Below are 22124 nucleotides of genomic sequence, written 5' to 3' on the forward strand. Positions count from 1 at the left end.
ATTCCTCATACAACAGAGATTGTCATAATCATTTTATTATCTTTAAAAAGTTGCCATAGGAAGGCTGAGACAATTCTTTCTAGAAGACTGTTACAATGCAACTTTACTTACTTACCCTTCCTGCAACTTGGGATAGAGGTATTGTGGGGGAAGTCTGGGGTTACCCATCGACCTCTCTGTGGTGGTGGAGGGTGGGTGGCCCATATGTCAGACCCTGGCTGGCTCACCAATTGTTGTTTTGAAACCTGAGGAGCTCCCCAGGTGAAATCTGAAACTAGGTCCCATACACAGAGAGCAAGGAGAGACCCAAGAAAGAGACAGACCATGCCAGATTGATTGGTGGAATGTGTAAAAAGCAAGGAAATATACCTACGAGGTTTGTTTTAGGCTGCTTGAAGATGAGTAAATCTCTGCTCTTGCTCACCAGAATCTTACAAGTTTCTATAGAGTCTTAGTGGGGTTCAGTCACATTTATGGTCCAAATGGTCTCAACAACACATACTCTCTCAAGGTTGCTTTCTTGAAATGTTTCCAGTTATGGAAGCAGTAGGAAGAACATACATTCCAAGGAAAGGGTTGGGAATAAGGAATCTCTGATTATCTATCAGCAGGCACATCCTCTTGATGACCTCTTCCAACATCCAGTTTCTAAAATCCAATGTACTTACACTGCCTGTAGAAGGTATATTCATATGATGCTTTGTAGGGGTTCTTCCACTGGCCCATATTTTTAGCTATTTATAATGTTTTTTTCATTCATGCCCCTTTTCTGTTAATAGTGTCTACTTTCTACTCAATGTGATCATTATGAAACTATGAATCTCATTTCCTGAGCTATGTTACTTGGTTCAGATATAAAAACGTGACCCAGAATAGCCAAACAAAAACAAACAAAACACACAGTTTTTTAAAATTCTAGTTGGAGGGGTACCTGGGTGGCTCAGTGGGTTAAAGCCTCTGCCTTCAGCTCAGGTCATGATCCTAGGGTCCTGGGATTGAGCCCACATCGGGCTCTCTGCTCAGCAGGGAGCCTACCTCTGACCAACCCCCATCCCCATCCGCCCGGCTTCTCTGCCTACTTGTGATCTCTGTCAAGTAAATTAAAAAAAAATAATAATAATAAAAATCAGGTTGGAGTAGGATTATATAACCATGTGGACATCAAAGTTTATGCTACATATTGGAAGATTTAAAATTCATAATTAATGAGCTTTATTTAATAAATAAAACATATACACTCTTTTGACTTCAACATAAATTATTTTTTAAAAAATGAACAAATACTGGACCACAAAAGATCTCAAAACTTCCAAAGGAACTCATATTACAAAGATCAAGTTACCTCACTACAAGGTCAACATAAAAGATCAACAGTAAAAATAAAATGAAAAAATGTGCTTATAAATTATGTAACTAAGAATTGAAATTATTTAAAAGGATCACTTAATTAATTTATAGTTTACAACTAATGTTGTACTCGGGGAGAAAATTATAATGTTGAAGGAATATAATAACAGTTGTTCAAATCCAAAAGGTAGAAAAGATAACTAGAAAAATGTATAAATAACATGAGAAAAGAAACTCACAAAAAAGCAAAAATACATTACTAACAGTATCAAAAGTTGATCCTTTGGACAGACTAATAGACAAATATTCAGCAAGACTGATAGAAAAGAGAGAGATGCGGTCAAAATAAGCAGCATTATCTACAAGTGCATGTTTCTACAAGCGTAGTCTAGGATTTAAACTAAGAAAGTAAGCCGCCCTCTTAGCGTAGTAGGTAGCGCATCAGTCTCATAAACTAAGAAAGTACTAACAAATATATTGCAACACTCTAAAAAAATAGATGAAATGAACAATTTTTTTAAAAAGGATTATCAAAATTTACTCAATTAAAAATAATTAAATAGACCAATAAAAAATTCAATTCATAATAAAAAATTAATAAGTAAAATAATAATAATAGATTCAATTATTAATAAAGTATCTCTATGTAACATCTTCTTCCTACTTTCTTCAGTTTCCCAGGCAAGTAATGAACAATTTTTATCTTATGTAAGAGTACTTGAGAGAGGGTGGGTGGCTCAGTGGGTTAAGACTCTGTCTTCGGCTCGAATCATGATCTCAGGGTCCTGGGATCAAGCCCTTCATTAGGCTTCTTGTTTGGCTGGGGAGCCTGCTTCCCTCTCTCTCTACCTGCCTCTCTGCCTACTTGTGATTTCTCTCTCTCTCTCGATCTGTCAAATAAATAAATAAATAAATAAATAAAATCTAAAAAAAAAAAAGTATTTGAGAGAGTGTGAACTTTGGATCTCACTTTACAATGCTAGAATAGCCCTGATTTAAAAAAATATCATAAGGGGAACATAAACAAAAACCAAATAATTTCATTTTTGTATATAGAAAAAAACTTTAAATGAAATATGGAAAAGTTGGATCCATCAATTTATTTATTTATTTTTTTTTTTAAAAGAACTTTTTATTTTTTTTTTAAGATTTTATTTATTTATTTGACAGAGAGATCACAGTAGGAGAGAGGAAGGGAAGAGATCACAGAGAGAGAGGAAGGGAAGCAGGCCCCCTGCTGAGCAGAGAGCCCGATGTGGGACTCGATCCCAGGACCCTGAGATCATGACCTGGGCCGAAGGCAGCGGCTTAACCCACTGAGCCACCCAGGCGCCCGGATCCATCAATTTAAATAAAAAATAATAGTATATCATTGTCAAGTGGGATTTATTCCAGGAATAAAAAAGCAGGTGTGAACACCAAAAAAATGATGACTGTAAATTTTATAAAAGAAATTAAAGTTTTTAAACTTGCCTTTATAGTGTAAGGCAAGTGTAAGGCAAGAATTTGCTGTATCTGGGTCTCCTCTCTTCCTCAGACATGTCCTGTAAACTCCTGTTTGGGTCTTTTACTGACTTCTCTACTTGGAACATCTGCAAGTCTAACTTCTCAAAGTGCTTTAAGTCACTGTTCCAATAAAATCTCAGAGGCTTATCCTGACAATTCAATTTTAAAATTGAAGTGTACCTTCCTTCCCCTGAATCTTCTAACCTCTTTAGCCTACTTTATCTTGTTTTAAAATTTTATAGCACTTAGCTCTTTTAAACATATTGCATGATTTACTTACGTTTAATATAAATTTTTGTCTTCCCTTTCCCACTCCACTGGCTTATAAATTCGACAAGGTTAGGGATATTTGTCTATTTTGTTTGCTGATATATTTCAAGACACCTAGGACTGTGCTTGTTATACAATAAGTACCCAATTAATATTTGTTGAATGAAAGAGTTCATGATTTAAAAACTCAGTAAATTAGTAATTTTTTTTTTAAAATATCAGAAATAGCATATACCAAAAACACACTTTAATATGAAGAACAGTTTTTAGTTACCACACATTGTTCAGCTAAACCAGTGGATGGAATATTGAAATATTTTTGTACTGCTGGAAAAATAGCTGTGCCTTAGTCCCCAATTGTCTCCTTTCTGCTACTTTATTCACTCTGGCTCCCTTCCTAGGATGCTGGTCCTCTCTATGCTCAATTTCCTTTGGTCAGTACAATTACAGTTATTAGTTAGAGAAAATTGAATATTTTTAACATCACCATTATTTAAATCAAACATGAAAGAAAACATAGAATGAAATCACCTAAGAGAGTATGAAGAGGGAAAAAAAAAAAACCCCACCAAACAACCTAAGGACCAAGGACAGAGCCCCAAAGCCATTAAGTTTAGAAAGAGAAAAATAAATGAAGATGTATAGAGTTACTACAGATGTCGGAGAAAACCTCCAAGCATTTTATTTTCACAAAAATCAAAGAAAAAGAACCTTGAATTTGTCCTGTTTTCCTCAAATAATAGTTGAAACTGTTGAAACAACATTTTGAATTTAAACCATAACAATTGATTTGATTGCTTTGACATTTGTGAATTCAGTTAACCCATCCTCTACCTATGGAGAGATCAAATAATAAAGTTATTTGCCTTGCTTCTACCTCTCACCCCTTGAAAAATCAAGAAGATGTAGGTTGAATATATATTCACTAGGTATTTTGGGTTTGTACAGTCTTTGGTGTCATAAAAATTTTGAAACTGTATATCAAATACCCTTTAGTATGGAGAATAATATAATAAAATATTTATCAGAAAAAAAAAGATTTTCCACAATATACTACATGTCTAACAAATAAGAGAATGAACTAACATAATCTCATGGTGTGAATTGATTTAAACATTTTCCTTTAGTACTGTGACTTTTAAATCTTTTTTTTTGTGTGTGTGTGTGTATTTTTGCATTGCATTTCTGAACTCTGGTGCTATATTTTTGGGAATTTTTGCACAATATTGTCATTTTGAAGGATTAGGTGCTTAAAAGTACATATCAAATTCAGAAAAGTATTTAGATAGAGGTAGGTATTTATTTACAGTATCTAACATGCCTCCTTACTATAAACACGACAACTACAGTTTCATCTTTTTCTGCAATGTGTGGCTAATAACTGTAATTATTGTATAGAGAGTTGGTATAAGAACTAGGGAAAATAAGGCATTTAAATTATTCTACACATTGCCAAGGCACATACCTAACTTCGAATCAATACTTGCTAATATTAAATAGTGTGGCCAAAAAGACGAGCCTTCCTTTACTTGTAGGTTGAAATCGTCTTAGTCCTACACTTTCCCTTCTGCTACACCAGCACCATGTGATCATTTTCCCTGTGTGATAAAGCACTTAATAATTATTGGTTAAAAGATATTAGCAATGGGACATTAGATTGAAAGGTCTTTATTGTTAAAATTAAAAATAGATACTTTTTTTACCTCTATGACTAGAGTTTCTAGGTTCTCCTTTTTGGATCTTTCCACGTGCCCCACTCCCCAACTCCCCTTCTTATTTCCAAAGGTGACTAGCCCTTGTGTTTGTTCTACATTTTCTTCCTGTTAAAATTTATTCACTAAAGATTTACAAGATAGCATTAAAAAACATGAATTCTGGGGCACCTGGGTGACTCAGCCAGTTAGCATCTTCTTTGGGCTCAGGTCATGATTCTGGGGCCCTGGGATGGAGCCCTGCATCAGGAATCTCACCTCAGTAGGGAGTCTGCTTCTCCATCTGTGCTTTCTCTCTCTCTCAAATAAATGAAATCTTCAAAAATATAAAAATAAAATACATGAACTCTGAAGTGAGGCAGATCTGGGTTAAAATCTCCATTCTGTCATGAACCAGCTATGCAGCTTTTTGCAAAATTTTTTGAATATCACCTATATCTAATCTCTAAAATCACTTCATTAATTAATTGAGATTAAACGAGCTATTTTAAAGCTCTAGGTACTTAGTGGGAAACTCAATAGCCGTTTTTTTCTTATTTCTTCTCATTGGCTTCAAGACATGAATTAGTATTAGTAATTTTTGAGGGTATCACTCCATAAATATTTTGTGATTTTATAGCTTTGTACATGTATTTGAGGTAGGTGTCAAATGTCAGTGAACGAGTGTGAGGAGGGAATACTTCTAGACAAGTAGGCCTTCTTCGTACTGCTATAAACCATTCTTGTGTGCATACAGAAAACTTTGTTTCCCACAGATAAACCTAATCCTGATTATGGAAGACATAGTTTTATTTTCTTAAATTCTTCTCAGTTGTTATTGGTATTATTTCTACTGTATATCACTTTCAGTACATAAAAATGATATATTTGAACATAAATATTTGCCTGTTACCAGTATGTGAAGTAAAAAACCAAATTATACACAATGTTCTGTAAGAGGTTTATTGGAACTGTTCCTCCCCCCCCCACCCCCATCTGTCAGAGTATTTATTTACTCATGGCAGGGGAGGGGCATCCAGGGAATCAAATCTCATTTAATTTAAATATATATATATTTTAAAGGTGAGATTGGAAGAGACTGAGAAAAACTCTCTTGACTGCGTTAAAAGCTAAGGATTAGTTGCAATGTTCTGACCTGAAATTTAGGTCTTGTGATTTCTTTCCAGGAGATTTTTCACTGCATGAAAAACCTGTCTGCAATGGCCTTGTTATTTAATTCAATCTTAATTGGATACAAACCGTCAAAATCTGAGGGATTGTTGGAGGGACCCAAAGTGCACTTAGGTATTTAACATTAATCGTCTGCAAGTGAAAAATGCCCTTCATCAAATCCCGGAACCTTTCTGCTATACTGTGTTTTAGGCTTATTTTGCATTTCTTTTGAATTTCGAAAAGAAAGTTTCAAGGACATCAAATCTAATCTCCAGAGCACATGCCCTGTTTAGGGGAAGATTCAGCCATTTTCTCAAAAGAAGGCTTAGCTTTGTGTTCAGTGATGTAGATGTTAGGGATTCTCCACGTGGCTTAATTATGGGCATGTCTTGATTGCTGCAAGAATTTGTGTTGTACTGAGACCCCTTGGGGAGGAGTCCGACGCTAAGGGACCCGCATAGGGTGAGGACCAGCTCCCTAAAGCAGCCTTTCTTAACCCGGCCGGAATCCCTGAACGCTATCAGGCCAACGTTCGGCAGAGAAGCAAATGCCCAGATGGCTTTTCTTTTGCAAGAGATGTAAATGGCCGGCTTGAGAGACAGCTAGGGAAAAGGGTTCTTGGGGTCACCCCCCCACTTCTTGTCCCGTCACGGACTCTCGGAGAGTATTAGGGGGTGCGAGGCAAGACCGTTTTGTTATCCTCGCCGAGACAAAGGCGCCGGGCGGGCCACTGGTGCCTGTCCTCTGCGCCGGGTGGGTTCAAGGAGGCTGGGATGTCAGGGGTAGCCGTTTGGTTTTTGCTTCGGAGCGGACTTGCCCGGTCCACACCGCCCCGGCGGGCCCATCCCGAAGCGCAGGGAGGACGCGGCTGGGCAGCCGCAGCGGCCTCTGCGTCAAGGAGCGGTGGGGCAGGGAGGTGCGGCGCGCAGCCGGGCGACCTGGCTCCCTTCCCCCGCGGCGCCCGCAGCCTCCCCCTCTCCCCCGCAGCCGGTCGGCGGCCGCAGCGCGGGCGGGCCGGGCACGTGGGCGCCTCCGTCACACCCTCGCTCACACCCTCACACACACACCCGCGCGCACGCACCCGCGCGCCTGGATCTCGTGCTCTTTCCCTGGCCGACACACAGGCGCTCGGGAGTCCCTCGCAGGCAGCTCGCAGGGCTGCGACCCCCTCTTGCCCAGCCCCAGGGCCCGCCCTTGGCAAGCAGCTGCTGCTCTCTGAACAGCTCCTCCGCGGCCTCCGTCGCAGCCACCTTTGGCCACTGCTGCTCCTGTTGGGACGTGGAAGAACCAAGAGGTGCCCGGTGGAGACACGCGAACGCTACTGACACGTTCCTGCTGCTAAGGGCACGGTTTTAGGTAGGGCGGGGCTCACCGTTAGCCACCCTGGAGCCGGGGGGACGGGAACGCGAGCGGACTTGATGGATGCATCCCGGGAAGGACTCAGGCTGGGTCCTGGGATGAGGGGAGGGGGGCAGCTCCGAAGCTTCTGAGGGTGAACTTGGGCCGGGCGGGCGACCCTCCAGGCTGGGTCCTGCACCTGTGCACAATGGGGGGGTAGGTGGCGGGTAGGGGGAAGCACATGGGTCGAAACGTGCCGCCATCCTTCCTTCTCGTCGTGGAACTCGCCTACAGCATCCCCGAGAGACTAGTCATTTCCAAGTCAAGTCAGGGCTGGCTGGACGGGTGGGGTCCGACTGGGGCGAGTCCGAGAGGAAAGTTGGTAGGGTCGGGACGGAGCGAGGCGCTTCCGAGGTTCTAGGTGAGTTGGAAGCCGATCCCCCGCGCGGGTGGGCGGTGGGGCGGGGAGAGGAGCCAGTCTCATTCCTCATTCGCTTCTCGTCGCTTTTGCCACTGCCGAGGGCGACTACCGGAGGCTGTGTGTTTTCACGTGACCCCCGTTCCCTTTTGCCCGAGGAACCCTGCGATAAAAGGTCCGTAAGTGGGCCTTTCCGCGCACGAGGCACGTGGCTACGGAGGAAAGCACAACCTGTGTGTTCCTGCGCATCCAGGAATAGGAGAGTGTGCCGGTGAGAGGGTGATGCGGGGAATTTTAAGGAGAGGATGGGAGGCATTGGAAACTCAGATCGTTTTCTGCACCATTCACTCGGCTTGTCTGTGCGGGGCCTGGGCAGCGGATGATTCTGAATAAAGGGAGAGGCTTTCACATCATAACACGCAGGCATCCCAGCCTTATAAATACGAACGAATCGAAACGCCCGGCTGAGACATCCCGGGGACAGGTGTGACCCACCCAGTCGCAGAGGCCGCGGGAGCGGGAATTCTTTTCGGTTAAGACCAGGAGCGGCGTTGGCCGCGCGTTGGAGAGGGACGCCCCTAGGCTCGCGCTCTCTCGTGTCTCGCTCTCTCCCCTCTTTCCATCTTCTTTCTTCCGAGGGAAAGGCTGGAGTAAGACGGGGCGGGGTCCGCACTCGGGCGCGGCGACGTCAGCAGTGTTTGGGTGCTTATGCAAATGAGGCTGCGTCCGTTTCTCCCGGTCTGGCCTTGCTCTTCCAGGTCTTAAAGGTAGACGCAGCCTTACTTGGTCTGCACCATTTGTGTGGTTCACTACCCAGAAACACGGGAGGACTGAAGAATATGCACTGGGTTTAAGCGCCTCATCACCTAGTTTTTAAAGCTGTTTTATACCTGTCATGGCCTGCTGGCTTTCCCGGGATACCGAGAGCAATGTGTTTGCTAGTATTGAAGTATTCTTTGACCAAGCAACCTCCTAGAGCATCTTACCCCACCCAGCTTCATGTCCACAAGAACGAGGCTGAGATACAAACCTCCTTACTTCTTTGGCGCCTAGGTTTGACTTGTGTAATAGGTTCTTAATAAGTACTTGATGACGGACTGAATTGTCCTTGAAGAGTTTTTATCTGATTAAATTCAGAGCATTCTCATCAGAGTCATATTTTTATTTTTGTGTGCGTACCCTCTGTATCCACATGATCAATGATCCACGTTGATTTATGAGAGTAAAATATATTACTGAATTCATTGACCATTTCCTGCCAAGAAAAACACTTTAATGCGTTCTTTTTTACAGGAAAGCAGGAATTAACACTATTTTGAAAGGATAATAATCTCTGTATGTTGACAAGGTTTTTTTTTTTTTTTTTTTTTCTGATTGCATGCGGTATTCTTGATTCAAGAATTATTTTATACTCCCAATATATGCTAACTCAAGATATAATATTTTAATTGCATCAAGAAAGATATTTGTACATGTTTCTAGAAAGTAATTGCTCTGTCATCCAAATAATAACGTAAATAAGAAGTACTTTCTTGCTCTGTTCAAGCTGCTGTAGCAAAATACCATAAATTGGGTGCTTTATAAACAAAAGAAAATTTATTTCTCAGTATTTTGGAGGCTGAGAAAATTCAACATACAAGAAGATTTGTTGTCTGGTGAAAGCCTGCTTCCTGATTCTTAGATGTTAGATGGTGCCTTTCAATGTGTCCTCACATACTGGGAGGGGCTAGTTAGCTTCCTGGAGTTACTGTTATTACTCCAGAAGGCCCCTCTCCTAATACCATCTTAGGGTTTGAATTTTAACATATGAATTTGGAGTGGTGGTCACAAACATTCAAGCCATAGCAAATAGAAAAATTTAATTGGCTAATAGCTATTTGAGATACCAATAATCAAATGAAATGCCTTACTTGTCAGTTATTAACTTAATAAGTAAAATAAGTTAGAATAACTTCTAAAACCTAAACTTCGGTTATTTTTTTTTTAAGATTTTTATTTATTTATTTGATGGAGATTACAAGTAGTCAGAGAGGCAGGCAGGGAGAGAGGAGGAAGCAGGCTCTCCGCTGAGCAGAGAGCCCGATATGGGGCTCAATCCCAGGACCCTGAAATCATGACTTGAGCCGAAGGCAGAGGCTTTAACCCACTGAGCCACTCAGGCATTCCACTTTATGTTTATAATCATTAATTTACTCAGTGATCAGAGTTCAGGTTTTGCTGTGTGCATGTTAGAAAATATGCTGTCCTGTCATAAAATAAAGCTGGTGTATGAATAGGTAAGAAATTTGCATTCTTTTGAACTCTGGGGTTATTACTTAGGTAGTAAAAATATCATTGACTTAGAATGATAGACCTGAAAGAGACCTTGCTGGTTATTAAAAGCTCTGAAAATTTTACTGTTATTACATACATAGGCATGATAGGATATGTTTATATGTTCTATGCAGAGTAATTTTTTTTAAGATTTTATTTATTTGAGAGATAGAGATAAAATGAGTGGAGGGTGGGGAGAGGGAGAAGCAGGCTCCCCGCTGAACAGGGACTGGATATCAGGACCCCATGGTCATGACCTGAGTTGAGGGCAGACCTTTAAATATCTGAGCCACCCACCCCTATGCAGAGTAATATTAAAATAGTTTCTGAACAAAATTCCATGGGCATAGTCTTTGCACAAAAACATGGCAGGAGGAATCTTTATATTTTTTTCCAATTTCCCTTATAACTTAAAATAAGCCCTAACTACTCTTCTGAATGTATTAAGTAAAATTTTTATGAATTTATCTACTTAAATATTTACTTTGACCAATTATGATTTTCTCATATTTCTCTGTCAATAAGCCCTAGACACTGGGCTACAAGACAGTTTTATTTTTATTTTTATTTTTTTTTAAAGATTTTATTTATTTATTTGACAGAGAGAGATCACAAGTAGGCAGAGAGGCAGGCAGAGAGAGAGGAAGGGAAGCAGACTCCCTGCTGATCGGAGAGCCTGATGTGGGACTCAATCCCAGGACCCTGAGATCATGACCTGAGCAGAAGGCAGCGGCTTAACCCACTGAACCACCCAGGCGCCCTACAAGACAGTTTTAAATACACAATGTCGCTTGATATAGAAGACTGTTTTCAGTCTTGAAGGTCACTTTATTTCCTTGTGATTAATGCACTAAGGTATCCTTTCACAAAGGATTCATTGATTGTTATCTTTAAATCAAATGCTTATACTGGGACCCTTTTCACCTATCAGATTGGCAAAGATCAAAACATTACTCACTATATTGAAGAGGACAGAGGGAAACAGGCACTCTCATATATGGCTTGTTGTAGTACAAGTTGGGACAACGTTTATAAAGTGTCACTTGGCAGTATTTACCAAAATTCTAGAAGCATATAACCTTTGATCAGGTAGTTCCACTTCTAGGAATTTATTCTACAGATCTGCAAATGCCAGATATACAGAGTCAAGTTGCTTGGACTAATTGAGGCAGATTATCAGAAATGATCTAAATATATACTCATACCATGGTCTGTCATACAATTAAGACAAAACAGAACAAACAAAAAGCAAAACAAAAACCAAACAATTATATTGAGAACGAAAGCTTTTGAAGGCTTTTGAAGTGAAAAACCAAGAAGCGGAATTATGCATGTAGTGACAGTTGTGGAAAAAAAAACAGGTTGGGTGGGTGGGGCAAAAACACACAGCACGGTGGGGAGAAAACACATAATAGCTTGAATTTACATACACCGATTCCAGTGGAGGACTTTGGTGACTTACAGGGAAGTAGGGGTGGGACTGATTGATATGCTGAGGGACAGAGTGGAAAGATACTTTTCACTCTATGCCTTTTAATACTCTATTACTGTACTATTTATTCAAAGTATACATTAAAATATATTCTAAAGTGAAGACAATATCCTTGGGAAGCAAATATCCTTGGGAGTATCCAGGCATCAGATGCTGTACAGTGAATAAGGTATAAAAGTCAATGGGTATTTTGGCTCCAAGATTTCCATTGTTCCTGAATTTACAAGAAAGCTTCTGCTTTCAACAATCTTAGTAATAAAATTATATTAGTGCAGCAGATGAGATTTACTGGATTCACTAAATTTAGCCAGTTTCACCAGCATAAAACTACAATAAATTTTTTAGTGAGTTGACTGGGGTTTTAAAAAAAAAAATCTATTTTGGGATGGCTATAGATTCACATGTAGTCGTTAAGAAATAACACAGGGAGCTTCTGTGTGCTCATCATACGGTTTCCTGATAATGTAACATCTTGCAAAACTGTATGACAGCTTCATAATCAGAGTATTGACATTGATAAAGTCAAGTTACAGAAGAGTTCCTGTGTCACTGTAAGGATCCCTGTCTTGCTCTTTAGAACTATAACCATGTCACTCTGCTCTTCATACTTATTATTTTGCATTTCAAGAATGTTACCAAAATGGAATCTTATAGTATGCAACGTTTTGTAATTGGCTTTTTCCACTCAGCATAATTGTCTACAAATTCATCCAAGTTAGTTGGTATATCAGTAGTATGTTTATTTTTATTTTTGAGTACTACTCCATGGTATGGATTTACCAAAGTTGGTTTAACTATTCACCCACTGAATGACACCTGGGTCATTTCCAGTTTAGGGTTATTATGAATAACGCTGCTATGGATACTCATTTTCAGGTTTTATGGAACATAAATTCTCATTTCTCCAGGATAAATGCCCAGGAGTATAATTGCTAGGTTATATGGTAGATGGATGTTTAGTTTTCCAGACTACTGTACCTTTTTGCATTATCACCAGCAATGTGTGAATAATCAATCAGGTTTCTCTCTGTCCTTGCCAGAGTTTTGTTGTCACTATGTTTTAACCACTTTGAGAGGTATGCAGTGACGTCTCATTGTAGTTTTAATTAGCATTTCCTTAATGGCTAATAATGTTGAACTTTATTTCATGTGCTCATTGGCCATCCAGACATCATATTCAGTGAAATGTCCCAGTTTATTTTTTATTCATCTTAAAATTATTTTTAATTGTTGAGTTTTATGAGTTTTTATAGATCCTAAATACCTGCCTTTCCCCAGATTCGTGGTCTACAAATGTTTTTCTTCCAGTCTTTAGCTTATTCTTTTATCCTCTTAATAGGTTCTTTCACAAAGCAAAAGTTTTTAATTTTGAAGTTCAGTTTACTAAATTTTGCTTTTGATGTTGTAGCTAAGAACTTGCTCTGGATCTCAAAGATTGTCTCCAATGGTTTATTTTTGGAAGTTTTATAGTTTTATGCCTTACATGTAAGTCCATGATCCAGTTTGAGTTAACTGTTGTATAAGATGTGAGATTTAGGTTGAGGTTGTATTTTTGCCTAGAAATATCCAGTTATTCCAGAACCATTTGTCAAAAGGTCTGTTCTTCTTTCTCCATTGAAATTACATTTGTATCTTTGTCAAAAATCAGTTGGGTGTATTTTTGTGGGTCTATTTATGAGTACTCTCTTCTGTCTATTGATCTGTGTATCTATCCTTCTGCAAAGATAACACAGTCTTCAGTCTTTCATTGGTAAGTATACCAACTGTATGTTTTTTGCAGATGATTTTTGTAAAATTGAGAAGGTTTCCTTTTATTCCTGGTTGGGTTTTTTGGGAACATATTTAAATTACAAATGGATATTGAATTTTGTCAAAATGTCTTTTCTATAACAATCAATATAGTCATGATTTTTTTCCCCTTAGCCTGTTATGGTATATTACATTATTGATTTTGAATACTGAACCAGCTTTGTATACCTAGAATAAAGCCCATTTGGTCATGGTATATAATTCTTATTATATTTTGCTGAGTTCTCTTTTCTGATACTGTTTTGAGGAATTTTGTGTCTGTATTTATGAGGAATATAGGTTTATAATTTTTTGTATTGTTTTTATTCCTAGTACTGCTTCAGAGTATCAGAGTAATACTAGCTTAAGAAAATGAATGTGCAGAGCCACATTATCTTCTATTGCCTAGAAGAGGTTATGCAGAGCTGGTGTTAATTCTTCTTTAAATGTTTAATAGAATTCCCTAGTGGAACTGGCTAGGCCTAGAGATTTCTTTTGTGAGAATTTTAAATAATATTCATTTAACTTACTTGACAGATATAGAGCTATTACATGATCTGATTTGGGGTAAGTTGAGGTAGTTTGTGTTTTCGAGGAACTTGTCCATTTTATCTAAGTTGGTAATTTATGTGTGTAGAATGTTTTGCTGTTTAACTGTATGATCATTTTGATGTCTGTAGGTTTTGTTGTGATAGTCCCTGTTGCATTTCTGATATACAAATGCCTTAAATATAAGACTGACCACATGGAGCTTTAAAAAAGAATAACTAAATGTGTCTCTCAAAGTTAGTATTTACCTTATGGCTAGAAGAAGAATCACTGCATGGATTTAAAAATCTAAACTACACATTTTTTACACAGGTCTAGCCTTATTATGCACAATTCCTTGGATGATACTTTAAATTTCAGTAAAGACTTACAGTTAAATTCAATGAATATTCAATTTGTATCCCTTTTGGCAAATGTTTCAGTTATCTATTGCTGTGTACCAAATCCTCCCTGCCACTGTGTTTTTTTCAGTAGGTTCAAAACAATGGTTTATTGAGCCCCTTTACCCTCTGTTGCCTTTCTGATATTGTAATGATTTAAAACAATAATAAATTATTATTTCTTATTATTCTTCATGTTGGCTGGGCTCAGCTAGATACCTCATCTGTTCCAGTTAGTATGTGTTAGCAGCTGGACTGGCACTAGAATGTCAGTGCCTTTGTTCTTGTGCCTAGGGCTTCAGTCAATAAGGCGCTCTCTCTTTTTCCAGCAGGGCAGATGGACTTTTATGTATAGTGTCTGGATTCCAGAAGAGTGAAAGCAGGAACTTGCCAGGCTTCTCGAGGCCTAACCTTGGAACTTGCAGTGTCACTTCTGCCATCTACTGGTCAAGGCAGTGTCCCATACTCCCATAATTCAAATTCAAGCTCAAGTACAGCCCAGAATTAAGAGAAGAGGAAATAGATTCCACTTCCTAATGGGAGGAGTAGCAGACATGTACCTCATTGGGTGGAATTGTTAAACATGTTAATTGTTTCGAATTTCATTTTTCCTGACGTGATAATACAAATATATAAACAAATGCAATATGGGGCGCCTGGGTGGCTCAGTGGGTTAGGCCGCTGCCTTAGGCTCGGGTCATGATCTCAGGGTCCTGGGATCGAGTCCTGAATCGGGCTCTCTGCTCGGCAGGGGGCCTGCTTCCTCCCCTCTCTCTCTCTGCCTGCCTCTCTGCCTACTTGTGATCTCTCTCTGTCAAATAAATAAATAAAATCTTTAAAAAAAAATAAACAAATGCAATATAATATTATATGCCTCTAGTCTGCTAAAGTAGCTCCTAAAATGTTTCTACCTACTAGTTCTTGGTACTTGTAAATGTTATCTTGTTTGGAAAAAGAGTCTTGGTAGACATAATCCTCTAATGAAGAGATTATCCTGGTATATTCAGATGGTACCTATATGCCATCACAGTGTCCTTATATGAAAGAGTCAAAGGGAGATCAGACACCCAGAGAGGAGGAGGCAGCAATGTGAGTGTGGAGGTGGAGATGGGAAGGATGTGGCTATTAGTAAGGGAATGCTGGCGGCCTCCAGAAGCTAGAAAAAGCAAGGAACAAACTGTCCCCTTGGTCCTCCTGAGGGTGGGACCTGCCCACACCTTGATTTTGGTTTATTAAAAGTTATTTTGTATCTTTTGTATCTCTGGTTTCCAGAGCCTTGAAAGAATTCATTTATGCCACTTGAAGCTACTAAATTTGAGGCAATTTGTTACAGAATTCTTAGGAAATGAATACAGCATCTAAATCTGAAGTGTTCTCAATGTATTAGCAGAATTTTAAGTATTTAAAATAATTTTTGTCTGTTTTTAAAATGTTTAAAAGACTTATTGAAATGCTTTATTAAGACTTAAAATCTGTCCGTGGTTCATAGAAGTCAGCAAAAGATACATTTCACTTTATGGAAATTACTTTATGATGTTCAGATAATTACAGGTCTTAGGAATGTACAAAGGGAGGTCCTGTTCAGCCTTCACCTAGCTTCTCTCATTTTACAATTTTGCGTAGAGTATCAATACAATATCAATACCAGCATATTGCTATTGGTGTAATCCATAGTTTTTTTCATATTATGCAGTCGTTTTCTCTCCGTGTGTGTGTGTATGTGTGTAGTTCTTTGTAGTTTTATCAAATGTGTAGCTTCCTGTAACCCTTCACCATAATGAAGATACTGACCTGTACCATCTCACAAGATTCCCTTGTCCTTTTTAGCACACCCACCTGCCTTTCCCTATCCTCGCTCCTAGCAACCATTGTTCTGTGGTTCATCTCCATCATTTTTTTATTTCACGAATGTTATATAAATGGAATTATGCAATGTGTATCCTTTTGAAATTGGCTTTTTTCCCCACGCAGCATCATTTCCTTGAGGTTCATCCAAGTTATTGCATGTGTCAGTAATTCTTTTCTAGTGCTGATAAATCACAGTATGGATATAAACTACCACTAGTTGTTTCATCATTCACCCACTGAAGGACATTTAGTTGGGGGGCTATTGTAAGTAAAATTGATGTGAACATTTATGTGCAAGTTCCAGCTTGAAAATAAGTCTTTATTTTTCTGGGGTATATGTCTAAGAGTGCAAATTGGTGGTCTATGTGCTAACTCGATTATTAGTGCTAAAATGAACTGCCAGCTGTTTTTTTAGACTGGCTGTCCTGGATATTTCTATCAGCAATATATGATTGATCTAGTGTCTTTGCATCCTCACCAACTTTTGGTGTCTTTACTTTTTAAAGTTTGTTTTTAGTTTTAGCCATCCTCATAAGTATGTTGTAGTCCACCTTTTTGGGCAAAATACATAAAAGTATAAGTTGTGACTTTGTTGTCATTTGTAAAAAAAAATGTTTCTCTCCTTTTTAAAAAAATTTTTTTAAAGATTATTTATTTATTTATTTGACAGACAGAGATCATAAGTAGGCAGACAGGCAGGCAGAGAGGGAGAGGAGGAAGCAGGCTCCCCGCTGAGCAGAGAGCCCAATGCGGGGCTTGATCCCAGGACCCTGGGATCATGACCTGAGTCAAAGGCAGAGGATTTAACCCACTGAGTCACCCAGGCATCCCCAAAAATGTTTCTCTCCTTTGATTGGCTCTGTGATTTTTGTTATTTTTTTATCACAGTGAAAACATTTTTATGTAAAGGGGATATAATTTGCAGAAGAAATGTTTAGGCTGAACTCTATATTGTTGGGTTTTTTGTGCTATTTGTCAAGATCATTATTGCAGGGTGTTATAGAATCCCTTATCTTTTTCCTCTTGGAATTATTCCATAACTAAAAACTTCTCAAGATATGTCATTTTTTTCTTGGGTGTTGCAATATGGTTTAACATTTTGTTGTTATTCAGATAGCCTTTACTTTTTACCTTATATATAAGAATTAGAAAAATGTATTTCATTTGAATCCACAATGAAGTTCAGATTCACTGTTCATAATTAGTTAATATTTAAAGAAAATTTTATCAGTAAAATTTGTAATTGTCCGGGTTAAGGAGGTAATTTCCTGTTCTAGTTCTTTATTATAAAATATTAAACTTTTGGCAAGTGCCAGTAATTACCCAGTGCAGACATGTCTCTGAGATGCAAGTGCCTACCTGTTATTTTAGGTCTTTGCATATTTTCACTGGAAATGTTAATTAGAATTTAATACAGTTTCAGAAGAGGTTGTAACAATAGTTTAAGAGCTAAAATGTCTTGAAAGAGTAAGAATTGCATAATATTTTGAGTTAGTTACATAGTGAAAATATTAGCAAGACAAAGACAAAGGCAGAGAAAACACCTATTGTCAGTATCAGGAATAAAAAATGTGGTATGACTACAAATCCTAACATGATTAAAAAAAAAGCCCTACAGAATATTACTAATCACTTTCTACAAATTTGACAATTTAAATGAAATGGATAAATTCCTTGAAAAAAACAGCTTACCAAAACTAACATAAGTAAGAGAAAGTCTCAGTAGCTATATATCAATGAAACAAATTGAATGTTTGTAATAAATTGAATTTTTAATTAAACGTATTCTCTGAAAGAAAACTCCAGGTCCAGATGGCTTTATTGGTGAATGCTGCCAAACATTTAAGGAAGAAATAAAACTAATTCTACATGTATTTTCTCAGAAAATAAACGAGAGACCATTTAAAAATTATATTTATGAGTCTACCACAACCAGAGAAGTGAAATACAAGAAAAAAATTATATGCCCATATTCCTATGAATATAGTTGAAAAAATCCTTACCAAAACACTAGCAAATTGATTTTAGTAATATATTAAAAAGGTAATACATCTTGACCAGTGATGTTTATCTCATAATGAAAGATTGGTCTAAGATACAAAACCAGTGTAGATTAAGAAGTTACATGATTAATGGGGTACCTGGGTGGCTCAGATGGTTAAGCCACTGCTTTCAGCTCTGGTTCTGATCCCAGGGTCCTGGGATCGAGTCCTGCATTGGGCTCCTTGCTCAGCGGGGAACCGGCTTTTCCCTCTCCCTCTGCTGCTCCCCTTGCTTGTGCTCTCTCTCTTAATCTGTCAAATAAATAAATAAAATCTTAAAAAAAAAAAGAAGCTACATGATTATCTTAATAAAGGTAGGCAGTAGGAAATCATGTGTCAAAATTCAACAGTTAATCAGGATTAAAAAAAAAAAAAGACCCTCACTGAACTAGGAATAAAAAGAAACTTTCCTAAACTGACAAAATGCATCTATGAAAAAAACCCCATAATTAACATTGTCCTCAGTAAAATATTGAATACTTTCCCATTAGCACTGCAGCATAGATTAAGATGTCTGTTCTTAATTAACACTTCTGTTCAAAATTTTAGTAGATGTCCAAGCCAGTGTGGTAAGTCAAGAAAAAGAAATTAAAGATAAACAATTAGAGAAATCTTAAACTATCTTTATTTACCTTTGACATACTGTGTGTCCTAAAACAACATCAACTTGAATTAGCACTATTGCAGGATGGGAAGCTTGTATTAAAAATCAACTTTGCCCACAGATAGTTTAAAGAAGATACCAAGTTCACAGAACGGAAAGCTCAAAATTTGAAGATGTCAGTGTTCCCCAAATGGGATTATAGAACCAATGTAATCCCAGTTAAAATTCTAACAGGCCTGGGTTTTTTGGGGGTAGAAATGAACAAATTAGGGACACTGTTGGTTAAGCATCTGCCTTCAGCTTAAGTCATGATCCTGGGATCCTGGGATCAAGCCCCACATGGGGCTACCCATTCAGTGGGCAGTCTGCTTCTCCCTCTGCCCCTCCCCCTGCTCATGCTTACACACTCTCTCTCTCTTTTTCTCTTGCAAATAAATAAAATTTAAAAAATTAAGAATTAAAAAAAGAAATTAAGCTGACAACAAAATTTATGTGGAAAGGCAAGGAAAATGTCTCAAAAAAGAAAAAGACCATTAAAAATGGTTAGGATTGAGAAACACTGAGTTAGAAATTTATTATGTTGATTTAAAAATGTTTTGAATCTAGTTTCAAGTGCTTTAAAATAGATTTTTTTCTGAAAAGTTGCATATGAAGATAATTAAAGCAATACAAAAATGGGAGAATGAGAAAAATGTAAATATAAGTCTAAATTAAGTAAGGTAATGTTCCCAACATTTTTTATATAAGTCCTTACACAGTAAATGAGTGTAAGGACACCAATTGTTGTAAATTTATAATAGCTGTATAATTTAGGGTGCTTTGTTTGAAAGCTGTAGAAACTGATGCTGGCTGAGAGGAAAAATAAAATAAAATAAAAAATAAGATAAAATTAAAAAAAAAGAAGAAATATTGGCAAGGCTCAGAGGCTCAAAAGAACAATGGGGTGCTTGGCAATGAGATGGAAAGGGCAAGAATGAAAACAGTTCTTAAAACTAAGAACCAGAATCCATGACTACAGTAGTAGTTACAGCCTGGGCATAATGCCTTTGGAATTGAGTGAGATGCCAACCTTTCGATCTCTTTGTTCCTGTCCCCAAGATTCAGAATCCAGAGAGGGGAATTCTAACTGGACAAGTGTAGAAGATTATTTTCAAAAAATATTTTCAAAATTCCAAAATATTGGCTGTATTTTTCTTTTCTCTCTATGTACACCTTTTGCAATTTGACTTTGTTGCTTCTACCATCAAAAGGTAGAGTTTACCCACTCAAATCAGTCTGGACTTAGCTGTGACTTGCTTTGGCCACTGAAACATTAGCAAATGTTACACTGAGGCTTTACTAGCATTTGCATCTTGGGCTTACTTCCTTTGGGTAGGGTTGGAACTCTTGAGCTTATAATGTCAACAAGTTGAAGCTAGCATTTGCAGAGACTACATATGGGAGAATAAAAGTGCTCTGGCTGGTAGGCTGCCTCCTGCCAGAATGTAAGACCATCCTAGCCCATCCTTACCCAGCTGAGTTGACAGATGACTGTAGGGAAGAAGGGACTTGAGTCAAGACCAGCAAAACAACTGATCGCCTAAGCCTAGTTCAAATTGCAAACCCACAGAATCATAAGCAAATAAAACATTTGTTTGTTAAGCCACTAAGTTTTGAGGTAAATTGTTATGCAGCAAAAGAAAATTAGCATTAGGAAAAAAGTGATGTTAAAACAATTTAAACATATAACATTGGCTCTAGACCTACATTATCCTTAATAATTTGCAATAAACCAGTTGTAAGTGTACAACTATAAGAGTGATAATAATTATAAATAACAAAAGAAGGCATATATTGAGTTCTGTCAATGTTTTGGCATTTATCTAAGCACTTTATTATTAGATAACAAAGTAACTTAGCCAAGGTCATAAAACCATAAGTGATAGAGCAAGCTAGGATTCGAACTCAGTCTGTTTCTAGAAACTAGATAGAGTGTGTGGCATTAATACATGTCTCTTCCCAGCAATAAATATAAATTTCTATAAGATCTCATAAAAAGTAAGTAAGAAAGATTATATGAAAACGTGAAGAGGTTGGGGTCATTATCCCCTTTTTGACTATGAGTTTTATATTTAGACAGTATCCTAAATTGCTTCCTCATATGAAAGATGAGGATATTCTCATACTTTTATTTCTATCTTCTCCCATTTCAATTCCTGATTGTTAGTTATTTCCTTTTTTGACTTATATTTTTCCCCTTAAACATAATTCATTTAGATTTTAAAGCTTATTTCCTGTTTAAATTAATGTTCACTTTTATCCTTTAACATGACTTCTCTCTTACTGACGTCTGTACTTTGTTCTCTCTCTTGGTTAGCCACATTTCCCGATCATGTAACCTGTTCCTCTCCCTCCTCAAAGGGATTGTCGGATTTCTCACAGACAAGATTATTTGCCTGTGGCATTTATAATTGGAATACAAAATAAGTGAGTATAAAAATTGGAGAGTGAGGGGGCACCTGGGTGGCTCAGTCATTAAGCATCTGCCTTCAGCTCAGATCATGATCCCAGGACCCTGGGATAGAGCCTCACATCAGGATCCCAGCTCAGCGTGAAACCTTATTCTTCCTCTTCCACTCCCCCTGCTTCTGTTCTTGCTCTTGCTGTGTCTCTCTCTGTCAAATATGTAAGTAAAATTTAAAAAAAAAAAATGGAGATCGAGTATTTTTTCCTTCTAGTTTTTTTTGGAGGTTATTAAACATCCTGAGAAGTCCTTTTATTTCCCCTTTCTACTTCTGCTTGAAATCCCTAAGAATATTTAGCCCAGTATTTTTCAGTATTCACCCTTCTGTATTATTATTATTTGAAAATATGAATCTAGGCAAAACTTCTGTTAATTTATCTTTCAGAATTTTGTGTCATATTAATTCTATTATCTTCCTTTCCTTTCAGAGGCTGCATAAAGCCAAAAGTATAGATATAAATTTAGTTTCTCAATGGATTTATAAAATCCAATTCTAAGTTTGTTGGATCACCTTTATCTGACTTCTATTTCCATTAGCTTTTTCTCTGAATTCCTTTAAGATATTTGACTCTTTTCATTCTTTTTGAGAAGTTTCCTGAAGTCTGTTCTCTATGTCTATGGATGTACTTGTAGCAGACTTTGTTTCTAATGTGCCTTTTATTCCTATACTGAATTTTCCCATTTATTATCTGTATTCTGTATATATCCACCTAACTTTTTTCTTCCCAATCATCTTTTACATCTTTTCTTTGAGTTTTATTTTAAAGGGACACTTTTTAAAAAAAATCTTGATTTTATTGTATCTGAGTTTTTTCTTTCTTTTTTTTTTTAAGATTTTATTTATTTATTTGACAGAGATCAC

At 37.7% G+C, this 22124-nt stretch overlaps 1 protein-coding gene across 3 annotated transcripts in view; it reads left to right on the top strand.

The window, feature by feature from the left end:
• The first annotated feature begins 6959 nt into the window (after positions 1-6959).
• SLC6A15 (solute carrier family 6 member 15) overlaps positions 6960-22124 on the top strand; it is a 43800-nt gene continuing 28635 nt past the window's right edge. For 2 of the 3 annotated variants that reach the window (XM_059402383.1, XM_059402385.1), the window contains exon 1: positions 6960-7343. The gene's annotated coding sequence lies outside the window, so the exon portion shown is untranslated. Of the gene's footprint in view, positions 7344-7926; positions 8015-22124 lie in introns of those variants that run through there. The other variant, XM_059402384.1, reaches the window with a different exon arrangement.

This window comes from Mustela nigripes, chromosome 6 (genome assembly GCF_022355385.1).
Source record: "Mustela nigripes isolate SB6536 chromosome 6, MUSNIG.SB6536, whole genome shotgun sequence".
NCBI classification, from domain to species: Eukaryota; Metazoa; Chordata; class Mammalia; order Carnivora; family Mustelidae; genus Mustela; species Mustela nigripes.